This window comes from Euprymna scolopes, chromosome 16 (assembly GCF_053919585.1).
Source record: "Euprymna scolopes isolate OS-2025 chromosome 16, ASM5391958v1, whole genome shotgun sequence".
Taxonomy (NCBI): domain Eukaryota; kingdom Metazoa; phylum Mollusca; class Cephalopoda; order Sepiida; family Sepiolidae; genus Euprymna; species Euprymna scolopes.
The window spans coordinates 113,993,241-114,010,895 of NC_136497.1; positions in this window are offsets into that span (position 1 = coordinate 113,993,241).

Below are 17,655 nucleotides of genomic sequence, written 5' to 3' on the forward strand. Positions count from 1 at the left end.
TTTTTTCCTTAACGATTTTTAAATTTTTTTACTTCACGATTTTTAAATTTTTTTACTTAACGATTTTTAAATTTTTTTACTTAACGATTTTTAAATTTTTTCCTTAACGATTTTTAAATTTTTTCCTTAACGATTTTTAAATTTTTTTACTTAACGATTTTTAAATTTTTTTACTTAACGATTTTTAAATTTTTTTACTTAACGATTTTTAAATTTTTTTACTTAACGATTTTTAAATTTTTTTACTTAACGATTTTTAAATTTTTTCCTTAACGATTTTTAAATTTTTTCCTTAACGATTTTTAAATTTTTTTACTTAACGATTTTTAAATTTTTTTCCTTAACGATTTTTAAATTTTTTTACTTAACGATTTTTTGATATTTTCACTTTACGAATTTCTTTTTTATTTTATTTTTATTCTTTAGGATTTTCTCTTATTTTTTATTAACGATTTTCTCTTTTATTTTTTTCTAACGATTTTATTTTTTATTTAAAAATTTATTGGTGACACATTTACTTCCCTTTTTATTCCTTTTTTCTTTTTGTTTTCATGTATGTTTAATTTAAATTTAATTTCGTAATAAGATGTGAATATACATTTTTGTAGTTAGCGGTGGTGTCGTGATTTAAGGTACAACAAGGGTTCTGAGTTGAAAACTCCGTTGGTCGTATTTACTTTTTTCTCTTATTTTCTCAGGAATCAAGCTTAATCTTTACAAATTACTATATTAAGTGGCTTTCTTAATGTTTCTCTCGTTTAATTTTCCATGTCTTTTACGTAATTTGATAAAAATAGGATTTTAGCTACGACTACAAGCTTTCTCTTATTTATAAAATGAAAGTAACTATCTGTAATACTGTTTAAAAATATTTTTCATTAAAAATAAAACATTCACACTCGGATTTTTACATTATAAATTTAACATATTAAACGTAGTAAAAACAATTATAAAAAATCGGACAAAACCAGTTATTGCCGGATTTTTATAGCAACATGTTTCATAAAAGTGCAATAAAAACTAGGCTCTTAGATGGTAACCACTTTTAATGTTTGCAAGAACAATATCAAACGTTATTTTGCCTGGATGTTCGATAAATTTATCAATAATGTTTTGGCGAAAGAAATAATACAAAACTCAGACCTGAAAAAATATGCGAAACAAAAATTAAAATACTCTCAGTTAATGCCTGGTTTGAACACTTTTATATATAAAATGATATATTATTATTATTGTTATATTATATATTATATATACTATATATGTGTACATATATATTATTATGTATATTATATATATATTATATTATATATATTATATATACATTATATAATATGAAATATATATATATATGATATATCTGTGTGCGTTTGTAGTATCAACTGCATTTATCTGTATTGTTATTCAACCTTCAAGCATAGCAGATTAACATGAACGCACTAACCTAAGTGTTTTATTTTTATTTTTATTTTATTATTTGAAATAAAGCGAGCAAGCACACACAACACACGTGTCATGCATACCGTTCAGGTATCCAAATACGGTTCTCTGCTTGTTGCATATTTATCGATCAAAATAAGTGATCAATACTCGAACAGAAATAAAATGTCAGGTTTTCCAATATTGATTTACAAACCATATACTAGATGATGAGCTTTAATGAGGAAATCATTCAAATCTTCCATGTCGTCTTTTGCACCATTTGGTATTATGCCGCGTAGCTACATCTACACTGTAGTACATAGCGGATTTGCAAGACAGAGAAAAACTGTTAATACGTATAGATGTGAACCGGAGAATATATTCAGTCATATATATTATAATGGATATTGTGTGTTTGTACGTAACCTTTACCATCTGTCCTAGTTTACTAACCACTAGCATCTTCTTTCTGGACAGAATGCAAAAAGTAATTCTAACCTAATAGATTTCACACTGTCTGCGAGCTCTAGCCCCAGTCACATCGCCGCATTGTTGCCTCTTTGCGATTGTTTTATAAGTATTTAAACAGAATGTGCACCGACAAAATTACTGCACTTATACTCCACTCAACAATAATATCGCCTAACTCACTTCATTAACAGTAAAATCTCACCTCTATAGAAGTTAATTCCCTCTTACCGCAGTCATATCAAAATGCAGTAATTTAAATGAGATGAACAGACATCTTTCTATTCATCTTCGCACTCAAGTTGTTCGTCTATAAATCTTGTCCTATCACAGTAGCATTAATGCGACTATGCCTTGTGTTGGGTGAACAACAAGAAAAAAAAAACGTTATACCTACATCATAATTGTCCATACTTTTTTTTATTTATTTCTCTTCTAAAATGTTAGTCATCAGAATTTCTAATGTCATTGACAACAATCACTTGTCAACATTCCAACTGAAATTTAGAAATGCGACAAAATTAAGGCCAACACAATGAATGGTGCGACTACTTAACATATTCCACTTTTAAAACTAATTAGGGTAATTCATTTCAAAGTAATATCGATTTCAAATTCTTCGATTATATTTTTATATTCAAAATAAGCTTAAACTAAATCAGTAAAAATAACTAGTTCATTTAAAAGTTAATCGTCCTCCAAGAATTGAATTCCAATATTTTTAAACTATGTCTGCCAGACTATTTTGTTTGACATAGGTTTAATGTGATGTTCCTGAATAATTGAAATATTATTTATTTGATTTGATTAACATAATTTTTTTTTCATTTTAATAGTGGCAAGACTACATGACGTTGCGCACAAGTAGTAATAATTATATATATTTTTAATAACACTTGATTTTCTACTGAAAAAAAATCAAAAAGCAATAATCAAACTAAAATTTACAAAAAAATAAGCGGATTCTGAAGTGTAATCTTACGTAAAGAATGAAGAAGCGACTTAAGTTTTACATATAAAACTAATGTTTCCATCTCTCTCTAATAAATCTGTAATGAATGCGTCGTTTAATTCATATTCGAATTGATTAAGAACAAAGGAGGTTTCTTGTGTCTATTTAACATAAAAAAGGCAATATGGCGTATTCACTCACTGTAATCATAGCTAAGTAACGGAAGTGCAGGATGTAGACGCCTACAACCAATTTCGCGTTCCTCGATAAAAAAGTTTTGAGATCTTGTGTTTTTTTTTCAGTAATGACTTTAAATATAAAAAAGAATATCCGTAAACTGTTTTATATAAATTTATTTACGTTTCTGAATGTATCGCATGGATTTCAAATAAATACATTTATTTACTTAGCTTCTTATTAACGATTTAACAGCTAACCACTTAGCTTAAAGAGCTAAATGTTTAGTTGGCTATGACCACAGTTTCCCGATTTTTTCGATCGTCAAATGGTTCTACACATTTGGGATCAAATTCATGTTAATTTATTTCATCTTTAATCACTCCAGCAGTTAACTATTCTGACGATTTGTATATTCCAGCTAATATTATAGTTTTTGCTAAAAATAATAATAATAATAACTAAAAATACTTATTTTGATCTATTTATTTATTTTCTCTTTATTGCATTGTGATTGTTAAATTTCATATAAACAGTACTTTTATTTTACGTTTATTATTTTAGAGGTGTATGCATATAAAGTTGTTTAAATTTTTATTCATTAATATTAAAACGATCGTTATGAACTTTAGAATATATATTCTCGGCAAACCGTATCATTTCACAAATATAGGCACATTGTTTTGTTTGTAAACTTTACCAGTTAGAAGGTAAGCCGACACCAACTCGCACTTGCCATGGGAGACTTTTAAAATAAGTTGAATATAAAAAAGGTTAGGAGAAAAATTTTTTCATATATTTTTGTGTTATATTAAGGAGTACACATTTAATAGAATATATATATATATATATATATATATATATATATATATATATATATATATATATATATATGCATTTGTTTATTTTCTATTGTTATTGTTAGTTTTAAAATTATTTTGCATCGCTATCCTAGAGTAAAGTTTATCCTGTGAACACAGTTGTTTGCTATTTCTCTCCTACAGTTTAATAGATTTCTTTAAAGTATAGGATCGCAAATTTTTCATGAAGGCATAATCTACATGGATTATTATTATTTCCACTAGTTACATATGTGTCCTTTGTGTTAGTTTTATTTTTGTCGTTGTGTCCTCTTTTTTATTGTTTATTTTCTTGTTGTTTTCATTGCTTTTATTTAATATTTTGTTATTATACACTTTAATTATCATCTCTAAATGATAACTTTAGGTTATTTTTATTGAAGATTTTGTGTAAGGGATTGGTTGCGGGAAATGCTTTTCGATAAGATTTAGAAATTCGTTTCCAAGTTTTGTTTTTAACATTTGATTGTATGACGCTGTATACCAGATTATATTTCTTTTTCTTCTATTTTTAATTATATTATAGTTATTGGTTTTTTGTTGCTTATATTTGATATCAATATTTTTGTATCCACTATTTTTTAGGGCTGTTTCATAGATATTGATTGACCTGTTAAATACATTTTCATCGCTTGAGTTTGTTGCTGAGTCTACTTACGATCGAGTTAGGAATCTGTTTTATAATTGATGGTGAGTTGTTGGACTTAGGGTTTACGTATATTGGATTAGCGTTATATTTTAAGTAGGGTTCATTTGTGTTTTTATTTAAATTTAACGTTTTATGTGTGTGTATACATTTTTATATTTCGAATAACATTTTCTATTCGAATATAAATATTAAAAACACAAAGTTCTTTTATATAGCTCAACAGTTCACTACAAGAGCTATAAAAACTTTTAATTTTCTCTGCTTTATTCTTCACTGGGCACAAATGCTAATTACGTTCCTTCAAAATATTATTAGGCGATATACGATATTGACGATATACGATATTGACGATATACGAGTGCATCTCTGCTTCTGATTCACGTCACAGGTCGCTTTCTTCATTTTGTCTCACACCGTCACTATCTGCAACAAGGAGATGAAACTTTCAGGTTACGAATGCATAAGTTTAGTTATCAGAACAAAGCAATTTGCACCCATTTCTAATCCATTCGGGTGGAATAAAAACAAGGTGGCATTTCCTTGAGGACGACTTTCACACACACACACACACACACACACACACACACACACACACACACATATATATATATATATATATATATATATAAACAAACTGTGTGAATCGCTTTATTGCAGATTATTAAAATATCAATATTTCACTAAATATACTCCATACAAAAATGAAAATTGTATCATCAAATGACTGTTTTAATGTTAGTTATTTCCCAAAATGTTATTCAAATCCATGCGATATTCACGAAGTTATGATATTTTATTTATTATCACGTAATTTATGCTGTCCATCGCTTTTATTTCGGGTCTTTTAAAATGCCCCCCCCTAAAAAATGGCGATTAACGGTTACCGAAAAGGAAAGGATTGTTGCTGGACTTTCAGAAGGTTTTCCTCAAATATTTAGCTATGGAGCTGAAAAGGGATCCAAGAACTTTGGATTCATTCGTGAACAAGCCTAACACCAAATCCAGAAAGGATAAGAGCACCAGGAGAAACCTTTCACATCGTGATGTTCGGAAAAATTCGTAGGGAAGTCAACCGAAACCCAAACAGCACCAGTGCTTCCATTTTCGCAAGAGCTGGCATCGCTCCAAATCCAGACAGGCCCGATGTAATGTGTTGAATGAGATGGCAAGTCAAATAAAAACTATTCCAAGGCTTCCATCGAGTAAACTACACAGAGAAAAACGTAAAACTTGGGGGCAGAATTACATGAAAATTGATTTCCAACATGTCCTATTTACAGATCAGACCCGTGCTACTCTTGACGATCCGGATGGATGGGCCAAAGTTTGGAACTCGAACGGAACTCCAAACCCTTACACTCTCATCGCCAACGAGTCATCATGTTTTAGGCGGGAATCATTAGGGATATGTTGGTTTGACCATTTCGAGTTCCAGAGGGTGTAAAACTTACCAGCAATGCATACACGGCCTTTTTGGATAAACATTTGTCACCATGGCTAGATGACCTACCATTGCCATGCCGCTTTCAGATGATTTTTATGCATGACAATGCACCATCCCACTCTGTTAGGGTGACTGTAGCCTTCCATGAATCTATGGGCTTCATTGGAAAAACTCTCCAGACCTTAACCCTATTGAATATCTCTGGTCAATAATAAAAAGAGGAGTTTATGAGGGAGGAGAGCAATTTACTTCAAAGGATGCCTTATAAAGAACATAGTTGATATTGCTAGAGCCATAACTCCTTTGTGAGATCAAACAATTGACTTCCTCGAGGGACAACAGGTTGTTTTAAGTTATTTAAAAAATAGTGGATACGTCGATAAATAATTCATTTATTTGAGGCTTAGCACTAAGGATGTGCTTTTTCTCATTATTCTTTGAAAAATACAATATAATAAAAAATACAGTTCGCATGATAAGACATTGTATTTTTGCCCTAAAACAACATTTTAAGATATTTGCAATAAAGCGATGGACAATGGAGATTCCACGATAAAGAATAAAATATCATAATTTCGTGAACATCGCATAAATTTGAATAAAAGTTTTGGAAATAACTAACCTTAAAGCAGTCGTTTGATGATATAATTTTCATTTTGTTGCGACGTATATTTGGTAAAATATTGATATTTTGCTAATCTACAATAAAGCGATTGATGCAGTTTATATATATATATATATATATATATATATATATATATATATATATATATATATATATATATATATATACAGGGCCACGCAGAAGTATTGGATACATTACCTTTTTCTTCATAACTTTAATTAGAGTTCAAGATTTTTTTGGGTCAGTATATTTATATTACTATTCTAAAATATATTTGGAGTAGTAATTACAAAATCAAAGTTAAGAAAGTTTATATTGAAGGAAAATATGAATTAACAAACGCAAAAGTATTGGATACACTTTTAAAAAAAATTTTTTCTGAAATAAATTTAAATGACTTTTGCTTAGCGTGTTGCAATAATGCAAACGAATTATCACTGACCAATCAGAGAACTTTATATCAAAATAATTTTATAAAATTCTTCCAGCTTGGGCTCACTTCTTCAAAGTCAACCAGTTCATTTATAAAAATGCCTAAAACTAAAGAGTTGTCAATAGACATTCGTCAAAAATCATTGATAAGCACAAAGAATGAAAAGGGTATCGAATAATATCAATAGAACTTAATCTGCCACTTAGTACAGTTGAACACGTTATTAGAACGTTTAAAAACCCTTGTGAAGCTGTTGCAAATCTTCCAAGATGTGGTCGGCCAAGGAAATTAAAAAAAAAATCAAGGTGGGTAAGCAGAAGGTAAAAAAAAAAAACTTTTATTACTTGTGGTGAAATTCAAACCAACCTCAGAGAAGCTGGGATTAATGTGAGCAAGGATACAATCAGTAGAGTTCTAAATCGTGCAGGTTTTGTATATAAGATCCCCAAGAAAAGTTCCATTATTGAAACTTAAACATGTCAGGTCACGTTTGAATTATGTTAAAAAATATGGGGAACAACCCCAAAAATTTGGCCACAAGGTAATCTGGTCAGACGAAACGAAAATCGAAATCTTTGGTAGAAACAAAGCAACACATGTATGGCGTAAAAATGGCACCGCCTATAAAAAAATACCATTCCTACGGTAAAGTTTGGCGGTGGTTCGATTATAGTATGGTGGTAGTTTTCATCCAGAAATACTGGTGAACTAGAAATCATCAATGGTAGAATGAATGGACAGGGAGATTTTGAAGAAAAACCTCAAGAAATCTGCTGATTTGTTGGGACATAATAGCAATTCAATGTTTCAGCAGGACAATGATCCCAAGCATACTGCCAAACTAACCAAACAATGGCTTAGAAATAACGGAGTTGACGTCCTTATTTGGCCCAGTCAGTCTCCAGACCTCAACCCAATTGAAAATTTGTGGAAAATATTGAAGATCAATGTTCACAAGAGGAATCCACAAAATATTCAACAACTATAACAGTTCTGCAAAGAAAAATGGCGCAAAGTAACTGCATATTTTTGCAAAAATCATGTGTGCCATTAAAGAAATCGATTGGAAGTTATTGAACGCAATAAAGGATATGCAACCAAATATTAAATTAATGTATCCAATACTTGTACGTTAGTTGATTTATATTTTTCCTTTAATATAAACTTTCTAAACCTTAATTTTGTAATAATTACCCCAAACATTAGTTAGAATAGTAATAAGAATATATTGACCAAATTTTAGGTAAAATCTTGAACCTTAATTAAAGTTATGGAGAAAAATGTAATGCATCCAATACTTTTGCGTGGCACTGTGTGTGTGCGTTTGTCTATCTGTCGGTCTCTCTCTCTCTCTCTCTCTCTCTCTCTCTCTCTGTCTGTATATATATATATATATATATATATATATATATATATATATATATATATAACTACTTCATTTACTCACATAAAATTAATATACGAAACTATAAATTTATGCGTAAACTTTAAGTATTTACTTCAAAATTGGTCAATACGTAGGTAGAGCTAGTTAGTAATTTATAAAATATATGGCGATTAAGCTACACTGAATATTCCGCATTTCATCCACTCTAGGATTCTTCAGGTTTATGCGCAAATTTTGTGGTTGTCTGTCGTTTATAAATGCACCTTCAGTGTAGCTTAATCGCCATATATATTGTATAAATTACTATATATATATATATATATAATCGTCATACTTCCACTCACAAAGACAGAACATATTCGGTAAAGACCTCCCCTGAAAACAAATTAAGCCACTGTTGTCAGCCCTGAAAAATAGCAGGCACTTGCAACTGTGGCCAAAATGAAATCATCTTACTTTCACTGCCGAGAATTGTCTGGCAGTGACAGTTAGCGGAGGTCACTGGCTGTCATTTTCAGCACTGGAGATTACTGGCGATTAATATTGATTTGGGGCGATTACTTGCGGGTAATGGCGGATATTGGTGGCACTGGCTGCATTAACAACTGTCGTTCAGTGGTGTAATCATCGCCCCAAGGCGACTGTGACGAATGTCGTGTTTTATGCAAAGCCTGAGCAAAGTACAAAGCACTCTGTTCTAATTTTGACCCAATCCCGACTTGCTGGCCAAGTGTAGATTTGTTTTTGAACTAATGTAGAGTATGAACCGTGATATATTTTTAGCTATGATGTACAATTAAAATGTAACTTTATACGGTATTATTATTGTCTGAAAATATTAGTTCAAAAGCTTATAATAAATCAAGAAGCTTTCGTCATTATTTTAGCACGGTCCGTATTCTGTATAAGTACGTATTTGTGAAATGATACGTTGTCATGACGACGATGAAGATGAAGACGACAACGACTGCTACGATATCGTTTTATGAAATTGTTAGGTGAACATAGAGTAGTTTTAAATCGCACAGTGTGCGAATAAATGATATTGCGGTACTAATTTTTTTATCTGCGTTTTTTTAAATAATGGATTTAAATGTGAAAAAGTCGAATTATTTAATTGTTAGGTGAAAATATGGAAGTTTGAAAACGTGCAGTTTGGAAATAAAATACGTCGCGTGAATAATTATGAATCAGCGTTTGTTTTAAATTATGTCGGATTAAAGTCGCATTAAAAGTATGAAAAGTTAGAATAAGAATGTTTTTTAGATTGCAATCTGCGAAAGTGGACACTGCAAAGTTTTTGTTTCTTTATGGTCAGTTATAAAAAAATAGATCTATATAGATTCAAGTTTCGTAGAAGCACCTCCCTCCCTTTAAATCTGTTTTAGAAATTTCACAATTTTTTTAAAACCAAACTCTTCTGCTTAACTGTAAATGTTGTTATTGTACAGTTCGAATCATCCGATTGTTTGATGTTTGATGATGCCATTTGATTTAGTTTGTGAGAAGTATTTTTAACCATTGGTAATTCCCTTATTCTGATATTCCCTTAATCTGATAAATGTATGTGAATAGTCAATGAAATTACTTGGAACTTTTTAATGGGAGGAGATCATCATTTCGAACATTGTAAACGAAAACCTAATGTTAAATTTATCGGAATAATAAGTTATCACGGACGGTGCTGATGTAAAAATGTTACAAATCCAGAAAAGTCCCAGTTCTCGGTGGAGAGAACGGGAATAATCACTGAGTAAATATCGTGATACCATTATTAAATATAATTTGTTTTAGAATATACTCTCCCAGGAAATATTTTAAGAATTTATGATAACGGATGAAAGCGACTAGTACTATGCGCAAAACCTACATCAGATATTGGTCAGTAGTTTGACCATATTTGATTTATATGTAGTGTTAACGATTTCAAAAGCTATAATGTTTTCCCCCTAATAATCGACTGTATTTTATTATATATATATATATATATATATATATATATATATATATATATATATATATATATTCAAAATGGCGTAATGGAAACATATTAAAGGTATTTGCAGCTTCTCTTCCAATTTTAGGATTTTAATCATGTCAAATCACACTTTATTTCCTTTTCTTCTGATGTGTTAAGGGCATAATAGATTCACTGATTGATATAATAATTAAGTGATTAATTTTGCGCTACGAAACAGAGACTGTCAAGAATTGTAAATGTCAACTGAATTAAAGGAATAAATAATAAGATGGTCAACATCATGAATTTTGGAATATAGGTTTTGTCATTTATTCACTATACTGCTCTGTAATTACATTGAACTTTCTGTAGAAATATATTTTCTTATAATATATACTAATCCTTATTTAAGGATTGGTAAATATTATAAGAAAATATATTTCTACAGAAATATATATATATATATATATATATATATATATATATATCAATGTCCAAATTTTCTTTTAGAATCAGGTAGTACATGCAAGTGTGAAGCATTTTCTTGCGAAAGTGATACGTGAGCTACGACATTTTAGCTGATAAGCAACACATTCTTATGTTTCGTTTATGTGTTTTGCGTCGCTCATTTTCCGTATCCCAGCACAATCCACCTATTGTCAACGATTCATTGTATACGATTAATTGAACTCAAGGTGGTATTTTTATTTTATTTTATTTATTTATTTTAATTTTTATTCATATTCATTATTTTATCAAGGGAGGTCATACTTTTCCTAATACTGCGTAATAAGATTTTAACTTACCCTAGTTGATTTTCTAATCAGCAACGAAAATCCTAAAGCAATAGAACTGCACGCCTGTGGAATTCTCTACCGTTGGCCTGCTTTCCAGCTGACTACCTGATTTCTTCAAGTCCAATGTAAACAAGTTCTTGATGAACCGTCCTCCATCTAATCCAACTTACAAAATTTCCACTAATGTTTACTACGCTATAATCACATTGACTAATGTATACCAATTAACCCTTATCCTCGAGTGGCATCAGGGCCTTAATAATGGAAATTCCTGTGTAAAAAAACAAAAAAAAAACCCTTCCCCCCCAAAAAAAAAACCCCACTTGTTTTGGACTCTTCTCGATATTCTTTGTTTTGTCCTATATTTTTTAGAGTTACGGATATATGTTGTAGAGTCACATATTTAAATCTATATTTTATATTCTACACCTATACGTTTGGTTTCATATTATTAGACTGGGCCAGAGTTAAGGGAAAATTACGAACAATTATAGGTTATTGAGGCCAAACATAAACGTCCAGTGTTCGTAAACAAATGCCTGCGCGGACGCTACGATATCGTAAACACATTGTCTATGAGTACATACACTCATAGCATTTTGTTCTCGTGGCAAATACAAATGTGTTTGAACGCAAAGATTTGTCATTCGGGTTGTCTGCGCGTATGCGTGCATGTGTATGAGATACTTGTTAGTACATTAAAAATGACTAAACGCACGGCCAAAAATTTCCTCAGATGTCCGTTGTGTTTATAGAAAGCCGTCGTTTATTCCTGTTTCTCTGTCGACTCTGACGGCATCTTTCGAAATAATCAACAACGTGCGAGTTTGGAAGTAAATTATCAGTCCAGTCTATGAAAGAAAAATAAAAGAAAATAATAAGAATAGGAAGATGTAGGAAGGAAGAAGGAGAAGAAGGAAAAAGAGACAGAAAAGTAAGAGGAGGAAGGAGAAAAATGAGGAGTAAGGAGGAGGAGAAGAAGAAGAAGAAGAAGAAGAAGAAGAAGAAGAAGAAGAAGAAAGATAGCGATGATAAGAATAAGAATAAGAAAAAGTATTGAAGAGGAGAGAAGAAAGGGAATAATGATAATACAAAGATTAAGAAAAAAGGGAGGGGGATTGAAAAATGGAGGGTAGACGGGAAAATAGAAAAGGAAAATGAACAAGAAAGCGGCAAGGATATCTAGAAAGAAGGACGAAGAATAAAATGTAGAAGAAATAGTGGCAAGGTGGAGGGAGAGAAGAAGGAGAAGGAGAGGAAGGCAATTGAGGAGAATATAATTCAGTAGAAGAAAAAGAAGAAAAAGACGGAGGAATGAGGATGAGGAGGAGAAAAACAAAGAAAGACGAACAAGGGCAGTAGAATTCGCAGAAGAAGAAAAAGAAGAAGAAAAAGAAGAGAAAAAAGAAGTAGAAGGAGTTTATAATATAGATAAAAAAGAACTGAAATTAGAATAAATAATGGTAAAAACGAAAAAGAAGAAATCAGCACAATCTTGTTTAAAACTAGTTCGCTTCGCTTCTGACGCGGTCTGTTAAAAGCGGCACAAATCAGAGGGAATTGCGTGTTTGCTTGGTATGGTTGGCGGTGGGTAGAGTCCCCCTCAGCAGTTTAGCGTCGGCGGCCACTCATGAAAAGAGGGTGAGTGGGAGTAGAGCCAGACTGTACGCAAATCGAGCAGAGCTAGTTGAACGGATATTTATTTAAGATCTTCCGACGTGGAAGTTCCGTAACAGCTGAAGGTTATTTCATCAAGTCTTTTTTTTTTTTGGCTTGTTACCCAGTGTGTGTAAATGTGCAGCTGTCGGATTCCCATAGAAACGGTTGCACAAATAATAATAAGTAGATATTATTATTATTATTATTATTATTATTATTATTATTATTATTATTATTATTATTATTATTGCGTCTGAACTTTTATGCCTTGTTTGTTAGCGCTCTGCATTACAAGCGTCTTGGAAAACTGAAGCCGCTTTGATTTAGTAAACAAATATATATTTATAGAGGAATCACGCAGAAGAGAACTATGAAAATACATTATCAGCAAATGAAGATGTTGGTTAGTTGTTCTACGGCATGTCACCCATTGTGGTGTCATTTTATGCCGAAACATCAGTTTAGGTTATATCATGCGAGCGTGTTATTCTGATTCTACGATAGAATTGATAGATGAGTCAATCGCGAGCGACTAGTTCTGACGTAATTTCATTTCGATGGTTTTATTGTTTCTTTTTCAGACAATCTTCACAACAGAAGAATGAAAAATGTAGGCACTAGCCTCAGATTGAAATTGACAAAGTTAGTGATAATACAGTTTCGCGATGTTAACTAATGCTCTCTCGTCTTCCTTTTTCTCTTTGTCCGGTCGTAAAATACGTTTAAATATAATATTTTAATTTATGCAGATTCATATTTATTATATTTATAGAGACAATTCTCTATTGATTATTATATATAGTAGCGATTTCAAAAGTAATATATATATATATATATATATATATATATATATATATATATATATATATATATACAGGGTGACCCCCCCAAAAAACGGAGGACATTCAATTGTTTTTCTGAGCATTTTACAGTCAACGGAGAGAAAAAGGCCAACGACCCTAGTGTTTTGATGTGATGTTTTGAATATAATAAACTAGTTATGACCAAAGTTTCATTTCATTCGGACAAAACACCGAGAAACTTGGCCTAATTAGAGTTGGGGCCCGTTTTTTTGAGTCACACTGTAAATATACACATATATGTGTGTGTGTGTATGTGTTTTTGTATATATATATATATATATATATATATAGATAACGGGGAATAGAGAAAAAAGATGAAAGAGGAATTAAAAAAGGGAGACATATTGTTTATTTGATTCTGTGGTGTTCTTTTCACTCCCCGAGTGCTGGACAGAATGGTTAATTGAAAGATTCATACCCTCGAAAAAGTTCCAACAAAAAACCTAACAGCTAGCCATGGTTCTCGCCAGAATGTGTTGCTGACATTACACACAGAAATTACTTTTTCCATTGCTTCACACGTAATAGCTGTACTGAAACTAAAGCTGATTTTAGGACCGCCAGCAACCACTGTAAAAAAGCGATAAAGAATGCTCAGTCCGTCAAGTTCAAAGTAACTCAGCAGCGGCTTGGTTCGGAGCAGTTTTGGCAAATAGCAAACAGAATCCTGAACTATCATCAATGAACCTGAGGTAATCTCGTAAGCATCAAACAAAGCCAAACTCTTTGCCAAGAACGTTACAGCTAATTCTACTCTTTACAACCCGGGCCGTCAACCCTCAGTATTCCCTAGTGTATCAGAAAACACGCTATGCGACATACAAATATCTATACGTGATGTTGACAAGTTAATCAAAACTTTGATTCCAGTAAAGTAACTGGCCCTGACGGCATTCCAATTATAGTACTCAAAAAGCTTCAACCAGAACAAGCTCACATACTTACAAAGTTATTTAAGCGTTGTCTTAAAAAGAAATGCTTCCCAACACCATGGAAAATCTCATCAGTATGCCCTATATTTAAGAATTTAGGTGATCATTCATCTCCCTCTCAGTACAGACCGATAAGTCTACTGTGCGTCATGAGTAAGTTGCTGGAATCTGTGTTAAGTAGTGTAGTAGTCAATCATCTCAGCAAAAATAACCTTCTTAGTGACATGCAATATGGTTTCCGTTCTGCTATATCTACTTACGTGCTTACAGTTATATCTCATAGGATTAGTGACTCTCTCAACGGAGGCATCCTTCCTTGGGCAATTGCTCTTGACATATCAAAGGCCTTTGATAAGGTATGGCATAAAGGTTTACTTCACAAGATTTCCATCTATGCTATAGCTGGAAATTATTAAATCATTTCTCTCTGATAGGTTTATAAGAGTAGTCGTCGACGGGCAGAAATCAGAAGCTCTCGGTATTAATGCTGGGGTCTCTCAGCGGGTCCATCCTGGGCCCAACTCTCTTCCTGATCTAAATTAATGATCTTCCAAATTACATCCTTATATCATTCGTTGACATTTATGCTGACGACACTACCATTTATGATAGCACATCAAAGACAGTAAACGACCAAGTTCTCTCTGATTTTCTCTCCACTGATCTTGAACACGTGGTACAATAAGGAAAGAGGTGGCTGATTACTTTTAATGCATCTAAAACCAAGCTTTACATCATCAATGCTCTGATGCACATTTGGCATCAATTGAAATGAATGGCTCTCGTCTTGGGGAGGCTTCATATTTTGACATGCTTCTGCGCTTGACGTTACTCCCGATCTGAAATGGACACATATATCAAATCCGTTGCCAAGGTTGCTGGAAAAATGGTAGGATCCTTTACCCTTCCAGTAGATATCTCCCTCCTGATGCAATTCTCTATCTATATAAAAGCCAGGTACGGCCAATGTGGGCTTGAGCTGCTAGAAGCAGCTGATCCCGCGTTGACAGAGTTCAAAACAGACTTCGTAGCTCTTTCCTGCAACCTCTTTCCCACAGAAGAAACGTTGCGAGCCTGTCTCTGCTTTATCGTTATTTCCATTGCAGGTGCTCTTCTATGCCACCCCCGCCAAACTTTCACAAAAAAACACTCATCTAGCCAGAACCACTATCAATAGTTTCCCACACTCTTTATCTGTGCCTAAACCTAAATGTAGATTGCTTGAGCGGAGCTTCTTTCTTAGAACTGCACATCTGTGGAACTCTCTTCTGATTGCCTGCTTTCCAGATTTTGACCCTTAGGTGCTATTATTACCTGCTAACTTTCCAGTACCCAAAAGTTTCCAAATTGTCAAAAATATTGCAATTTTATTCATCACTACAATTACTGTTACTATTTTTAATTGTTTTTATTATTGTATATAGTATTTATTGCATTCTATCAGGGAGACCCGACGTTGCCCGGGATTGAATGATGATCAACGAATGTTTCACACTCGTATATTTTATTGTCATCGAAATCTGCGAAATCGCCCATTTTTCAATCAAATCAATTGATTGGCTGCTCTAGTTGGAACCCATCGCGGTGCACTGGGAGAAAGCTTCACATACTCCCCGCATGATGCTGGGCTGTGATGTTGGGATGTGTAAGATGTTAACTTACCATGCAAAAATTAGAATGCAATAAAACATTCTCAGCAAGAACTCGTCTTTCGAAAGCATCTATAAAAAATGTTCTTTTTTCCTCCGTGCACTAAAGTTCAAACGAAATTTCCACGAGAAGGGATTTTATTGCAGGAACTTTTACTGTGTAAAACGACTTCATACGAAGCTGTTGTGTCAATATAAGTTTCTCACTTTCATTCGTCATTTTAAATCCTATCATAATATTCGTCATCTTTCACCTGACAATTTATCGTTCTCATTAACAGCTGTTCTCAATTCATCGTTGATCTTCATAAGTCCTGACTCAGTAAAAAAAAAAAAAAAAAAATAGAAATATGCATGATACGTTGGTGGCATCAGCGGAACGCCGCAAGCAATCAAAATACGCCGGTGTTAATTCGTATTTAGACATTAACAACGTTGTACCACGCCGGGGGCCGTTGTGGATGGGCTCTATGTCATTATTCGAGAGAATGTTTTGAACCTGCTCTCTGCCAGCGAAGTCATCGGAACACATGATCCAACGTTTTGTGGTATCTAAAAATAAAATTCTTTTTGGCGCCAATAAACAGAAATTTTTAAAATCTTTTTTTCGGTACATTTATTCATACATGATCAGTGAATCTATCCACTACACACTTATTCATACAAGGTCTAACTACACAAATGCATGATAATATTCTACTTTCTCCTTGAAATTTCCATTCTATGCCGAAATTACTTTTTATCGTTTTTTTTTTTTTACACAATGATCACCACTTATCAAGGCCCGGAAGCCACTCAGGGATAAGGGTTATTGCAAGCACATTACGCCAGTGTGTAGATTTGATGAAGTGTCTACTTAAGGGGGCGGTTCATTAAAAATTTGTTAACATTGGACTTGAAGACATCCAAGTTGTAGTCCGGTGGGAAGCAGGCAGACGGAACAGAGTTCCACAGGCGTGCAGTTCTAAGAAAGAAGCTTTGTTCAAGAATTCCAAATAAGATTTGGATGTAGAAAGCTAAAACGCAATAATTCCTTTCATGACTATCCCTCCTCTATATTAAGAAAATTGTGTAAACGCTTAGTTTCAGAACAATACGGATAAATGATCAGATATAAGGAAAAGGAAAACCAGTCGAGGAAAATGTTTGGGAGAAGAGGAACTCCTAAAAAAACTTCCGGATGGGTTGGACCAGGATGGTAATGTTGAACTAATTATGAAATGGATTACAGTTATTTTTTGTTCTAATTTTTAATGGCTTTCTCATTAAATGCACAGATATTTATTTAGTTTCCCTCTCTGGGGTTCGTTAATTTTCATCACTAATATCATTTCAACTAATAATAAAAAAACATTTTTAAAAAAATCTCACACGCACA